This window comes from Tachysurus vachellii, chromosome 2 (genome assembly GCF_030014155.1).
Source record: "Tachysurus vachellii isolate PV-2020 chromosome 2, HZAU_Pvac_v1, whole genome shotgun sequence".
NCBI classification, from domain to species: domain Eukaryota; kingdom Metazoa; phylum Chordata; class Actinopteri; order Siluriformes; family Bagridae; genus Tachysurus; species Tachysurus vachellii.
Window position 1 is genome coordinate 606,384 of NC_083461.1, and position 7,070 is coordinate 613,453.

Below are 7,070 nucleotides of genomic sequence, written 5' to 3' on the forward strand. Positions count from 1 at the left end.
CAGAGGTATTCAACTAAAATTGAAAGAGGTCCAGTAAGAGAAAATTTCTTGAAGCGAAGGTCCGGAAGATCATAATGTCTAACTAGTTAGTGTGATATATATTTAAGTAGCCTAGTAGATGTATCAACATCTGCAAGCAATCAATACCTGACTGTCAAATCAAATAAATTCAGTACAATTTAAATACTTTTTGACAATATTTATTGTCACATAACATAGAACTGAACATATGTATGATTGTAGATATGTATAACATTCTCTCATTAAATAAATAAAAGTAGAGCTACATTTCAATATAAGAGAAAATAAATAAAATGTGAAAATTGTGTATCTTTAAATAAAGTGCTTAACTTTCCCTTTTATATCTCAGAGAGAGAACTGAGCTCTAGTTTGGCTTGGGTTAGGGTTAAACCTGGGCTTGGGTTAGGGTTAAACCTGGGCTTGGGTTAGGGTTAAACCTGGGCTTGTGTTAGGGTTAAACCTGGGCTTGAATGGACTCAGGGCCGCTCTCATACACATGTGGAGGTGCTCATTAGTGACCCTGGAACAGTATTTAGTTTTGATTATATTGTAGAGAAAGCTGCCTCTCAGTTGTATGTAGAGCCAAACATGGTCAGGATGTATAGGGCGACTTCACTCAGACCTGGGAAAGCTGTCTCAGGGACGCTGTCTTCAGATTAGAGTGGATATGTTTGTTCAAACCCTTTATGTTGTGTCTCATAATGGTGTTTCACATTGTCACTTTTAATAAGTGCCCCAGTTTCTGTACATATGAGACACACTGGTTTAGTGGGAACATAAATGAGTCTGTATATTTTGGATTAAATGTTTTCGCTGTCCACTTTTCTTTTTTTTGGAGAGCGCCATTTGTTCTTTATTCTCCCTTTCTCCGTCTCACTCGTCTGTTTCTCTCCCTTTCTCCGTCTCACTCGTCTGTTTCTCTCCCTTTCTCCGTCTCACTCGTCTGTTTCTCTCCCTTTGTTTTCTACATGTATCACTATCTTTCCTGTGTAACTTTACTCTAATTCTCTCTCATCTGTCTTGCACTGTTGAGTCGCAGGGTTTACTTCAGTAATGCACAGATTTGATTGGCTGAGTGGTATCACGTGGGATGGCTTAACTCGCATGTAATTGGTCTGTGCCTTTCCACTACCTTTACCGTAAAGATTGCAAAAGCTGCGCGGTTAAAATAGAAGCGCTTCGGCAAGTTTTAAATCATAACCTTTTGTTTTGGCTGTAGGTCCGGGTCCGGATTGGACAGCTTCTGGGTCCGGACCCGGACCGCGGTCCGCTTGTTAGTGACCTCTGTTGTAGAGGATGCTGAGGATATAGTGACCCCTAACGGGAAAAGCTGGAAGTACAAGACATTGATATCTAATGGGCCCTGATTACTGAATCACAGCAAGCACATGCTGAAGACACAACAGATTTGAGAACACTGGGTACAAATGTCATGAGGTCTACAGTCTTTCTGCTAAATATGTTGTTCATTTTAGATGCGTCCCTGTTAAGGATGTTGAGCAGGAATCTTCTCAGACACTGACGATGGTTTCAGCAGATTCTGAATGACCCACAAATAAGAACACAATTTCAGCAAGGTGTTTCCTCACATTCACCTCTTTAGAGGATGGTAATCATCACAGAACACCAGGAGCAGTATGAAATTACACACAACACAAATTGTTAAATAATTTCAGCACTAGAGTAGAAATAACTCGTGACTAGTAAAGTCTCCAGCAGGAGGCAGAGCTTTTTCTTACAGAGCCTCAGTTATGGAACATCCTTCTAATAGTGTTCGGGTCTCAGACACAATCTGGCTGAAATACATTTGAAACACAGGATGTTCCACATGGAGCTCAGAGATACATGGGACTGCTGTGGAGCTTGGTTAGAGTTACGATACCATTAACCTAAAACTCTGTTTGTTTAAATGGGAGTTGTTAAAAGCACTTTACAAATAAAAATTAAATACACACATACAACAAACAGGGAAATGTGCTAGTGCAGGCCCGGACTGGCCTTCGGGAGCTCTGCAGGATTCAGTAGTATTTATTGGAAAGTATTCACATTCTTTTATATAAGTAGGAAGGGAGCAGGGAGACAAGAGCTGTAGTGCTAACAGGAACAAATATCATCATAATTAGATGTTAAAAAGAATTGCTGCGCATGAAGGGAGTAAAATCCACAGAGAGAGAGAGAGAGAGAGAGGTCCAAACAAGGGAGATGTCAGTAATCTACTGACACAAAAACATGGTGATGGAGTACTGAAGAAGCGACAGGTCATAGAACTTGTGATTAATGTCATTGGTCAGCGGGGCCTTAGTTATCGTGGTGATAAACACAAGAGCGCTTATTCTTTAGAAGCTTTAACCATGGAGATATTTTAGAGTTAATACTGTATATATTTATGTATATATATAATACAGCATGTATGACACCAGTCTGCAAGCACACGTCAGTGAATGAAGTGAAAAGAGTAAAAAGATGCATGAAAGTGAACATAAAGTAAAAGCTCCCTTTTGACTTTGCGGTTCAAGACAACAGTAAGCAGTCATCCGTGTTTTCAGTCTCTTAATCCATAGCTGTAGAAGTTACAGAAGTTATATGTGACCCGTCATCATTGAGAAACTCATTTTTATTTCATTTCTTGTCATTGACATTAAGAAATACGCTGGCACCTTAACAGATGGATCTGCAAACAAGGGATTTTCTACACTTCTCATACAAGAGGCTCCAGCACAAGTCCATGTTTGGTGTCATTCACATTTACTTCATCTTGTGCTCGCAGATACAACTGGAATTGTAGTGTCAAGTGCATCACTTTTCTCTCTGCTAAATGCTATCGTCACATTCATACACAAGTTTATCAAACGCATGAAAGTGTGAGACGGAGTCAGTGAGGACAGGAGACACAGATGTATTACTCTAATGGGAGAAACAGGGTGGTGGTCTGAAGAACAAACACTACGCAAAGCATTTACATTGCAGTGCTGTAGCTCTGAGGGTGTGAGGTGCACTGTGAGGAGTGATGAGGGCTTTGAGGTAAGAGGGAGATGGTCTGGTTTTAGTAGACAAGCGTCATGGTTTAAATCTGATGTGTTCAGCTACAGGAGCCAGTGGAGGAACACAGCAGTGAGGAGGTGTGGAGAACTTAGGCAGGTTGAAGACAAGTCCTTCTGATGTTGTAGAGAAGAAACCGACATGAGCGAGTCACATTAGCAACATGAGAGGAAAAGGACAGTTGTGTGTCCATGATTACCCCGAGGTTGTGAGCTGTGACTGAAGGGGAGATCAGATTGTTATGCAGGAATATTGTAAGATCATGACCTGGGGATGAATCACTCTGGATTATCAGCAGTTCGGTTTTGCTGGGAAATATTAGAAGAGCTACCTGTCCTTCTCATGGCTGAAAACATGGAGAGAGTGAGAGTGGCTGTTCTCAGAAGACAGAGACACCAGGCTTTAGCTTTGTAGCTATTGAAACTGCATAATCTACACTGACATTTATCAGTGGTGAAGCTCACCGTCTGCTGCACCCTGTAAAGACATGCTGATATGCTGTATAGCTAGAAATTAGAGACCCAAATTCCTTCAAAATGTTAGCTTTGGGTTATGCTACTGCTGTTCTAGCTTATTTTACAAATTAAACAAGTCCCTTCAACAAAAACCTTTATGTTGTGGAAAGCACAGCGATCAAAAGTAGAGAACTTTAGCCATTTTAGTAAAAAACTTTACAACTGCAATTTTCAGGGTTTCAGCTGTTAAAAACGAGTAGAGAGTGTAGAAGGCCCTTGGTATTGTGACCCCTGAACATCACCAGTTTCTCACACTGCTCTGGTGTGATCTTGGTCCAATCTTCTGTGTAGTGCATTTCAGTTAGGTTTAGATTAGGACCTTTTCATTATTTCAGTGTTCTTAACTTTAAGTAACTGCTTTACCCATGTTGCACTGTGATGGAGGTTTATGTTGCAGGAAAATTGTGGACTAATTGGGAGATAAATGCAGCAAAGGACCTGCATGTTGCTGAAGGAGGTTCTGATAGACATTTGGACTACTGCAGCTTTCTCTTCTGAACACAATTAGTCCTCTGTAAATGATCCAAAATGAACCTGCCTAAGTTCTCCACATCACCTCACTGCTGCGCTCCTCCAATGGTTCCTGTAGCTGAACACATCAGATTTAAAACACTGATGATTGTCTATAAGATCAGAGCAGCTTCCTCTTACCTCAAAGCTCTTCTCACTCCTCTTATCTCATTTCTGAAATCTGCGAGCTGCTGATCTAAATGTGGCCCAGTATATACCAGGGCCATGTGGTGTTGTCCTTCTTTATCCAACTCCATCTCAGGAACTGATAGGTTCATTAAAAACACCTGCAGGTGAGATTGGACCAGCTTAAGGTTTGACTTTATTGTTATTTTAGTTCAGGGTCAAGAAAATAACAATAAAGTTAAAATCTTACTGTGACTGTGAACACAATACAGGTGGAAATGTGTAGGTTTGTACACAGAGGGGTGAATTATATAGAAATCAGAAAGGTGTTACTGTATAAATACTTTATAAAACTCATTAATCTAAGTGTAATCCAAGCTTTTAAATCATTGGGAATCAACAATATATGTGTGTTAAAGGCTAATGGAACAAAACAGTCAGGAATATACAATAAATTATTTAAGTATTTAAAGGTGACAGGATTTATTAATCAACAGAATTTAGGTTGTATTATTTTCTCTCTAACATTACTGGTCTTAGTCCTGTACGGAGCAGAAACACACTTTAAATCTTTATTTGTGTGAATGTGAGATTTTTATATGTTTATTTAGCATTTTAGCTCAAATGTAAAGTTGTACAGCTCCATTTTTGTATCTTGTTATAAATATTTCTGTGCACTTTATCACTCTGTGCTTTTGGTTTCTTTTTCTGTTGAGAAGGAAACTGAACCTTTACACGACATGAAGGTCCTCATAAAAAGAGTTAACTAACAAGTAATAAATGGTTTTAATAACGACCTGCATTAATTATGATTTATTAGGAACACATCTCTGTAACATGTTTATTAACACTCAGTAACAGTACATCTAATCTTACACTTTCTAAATGTGATCTTATAAATAACCAGTTTATATGTCATTTAATACCTATTTTAAAAATAGTAATTGATCATTAATAAAGTTTGTAAATGGATGTAAAACCTAGTAGGAAATCCCAATGACCTAATAAATATTATAAGGAAAAAAACAGGACATTTCTCAAAGGGACCAAGTTAATTACAAGAACAATCACAAGGACTGTTTGTACATTTGTATGGTGTTTAACATCCTGATACACAGCACTTACCAGCTGGTGGCGTTAATGCCAGAGATGGGGGAGTCGAGTCATATAACTTGACTCGAGTCGGACTTAAGTCACAAATTTGAGACTTGCTTGACAAATATTAAAAAAAGACTCAACTTGACTTTGACTTGACATTCATGAGCCCCTTTCACTTCCATAGTATTCTTTTTCCCCACTATAGAAGTGAATGGGGCTCATAAATGGTTTAGTTACAAACAGTCCACAAAATATCTACATGTGTGTTCATCAGAACACAGACATTTATACAGGTTTGTAACATCATGAGGGCGAGAAAATGATGACAGAATTTTATTTTTAGGTGAACTGTCCTTTAATTAATAAATTACACTTACTCCAATCATTGCTCTCTCTCTCTCTCTGTCTCTGTGTGTCTCTCTCTGTCCCTGTCTCTGTCTCTCTCTCTCTCTCTCTATCTCTCTCTCTCTCTCTCTCTCTCTATGTCTCTCTCTCTCTCTCTCCCCAATAGTTAATTCACTTCAAGGTTCGTGTGATTCAATAATTTACGTTTTTTGGTTGACGTGATTGATTGTTGTTGTTATTCTGTGTTTAAATGGAAGGATCTAATTTAAGGATGTGTTCATGTCCTATTAAAAGGTGAATGTCTGTTCAATAAATGCCATTTTGTTGCAAAGAAACCATTGTACTTTTTTATATATACACTTTTCCATGGTCTTCTGCCATGTTTGAGGCATATTGAAACTTTTCATACTTTTATGTTGGTCTTATTTCAGTTACATTTACATCTTATTCTTTGTAGTTTTGATTTTTATTCATTTTTAGATTTTTACTGTATTTACAACTCACCTGTATGTGGACACCTTTTAAAATAAATGCATATAATCATTTTTGTTGCAAATAAAACTCATAGTCCATAAATACTGTAGATTTAACTTTGTTTAATACATGTAGTTAAATCATCAAACATCTGTATGACTTGCCAGTGACTTGCTTGACTCAAGCTATGACTTGACTTGACTTGACTTGGCTTGACTTGACACAAAAAATGTCTTGCTTGAGACTTGAAGGTTAAGACTTGAGACTTACTTGAGATTTGCACATGTGTGACTTACTTATAACAATAAAACCACAAAGATGAAGAAGAACTTTCTGGTTTTGAATCATTGAGCGGGAATTTTTAACGTGTCAGTAACTAAACTTTTTCTCAACAAAGGCTTTGGGTTTTTTCTTTTGTAAGACAGCAGATCAGATCTGGATTATTACAATAATAATAATATGTTGGATGAAGTTATGTAAATGTAACGGCGGTTGAAGACCTACTTATTCAGGAAACACTTCAACTAGCACTTCTTTCCCTATATTTTGCATTTACAGTATAAAAAAAAAAAAAAAATAAAAAAAAAAAAACCTTTGACATTTCTTCATTGTAACTTTGAGCAATGTTTTAAACTCATGGTATCTTAAGTATGTAACCTAGTGAACCAGCATTAATGTATCCAATGAGAGAGATTTACGCACTTCTGTACATCACTCTGGATAAGGGCGTCTGTCACATGATGTAAATGTAAATGTATGTAAATGTATGTTGCACACTGAAGATATTAAACTCTCAGCTTGTTCAGTTTGTTGAGTTTCGGTCCCGGTGAGAGTTCACTGTTGCTGCCGCTTCTCGCTGGAGCATCTTTATGTATGTAATATTGTGTCGTCTCTTCCTGCTTGGATACTAAACTTGGAATTGAAACTGGATTATACAAACCC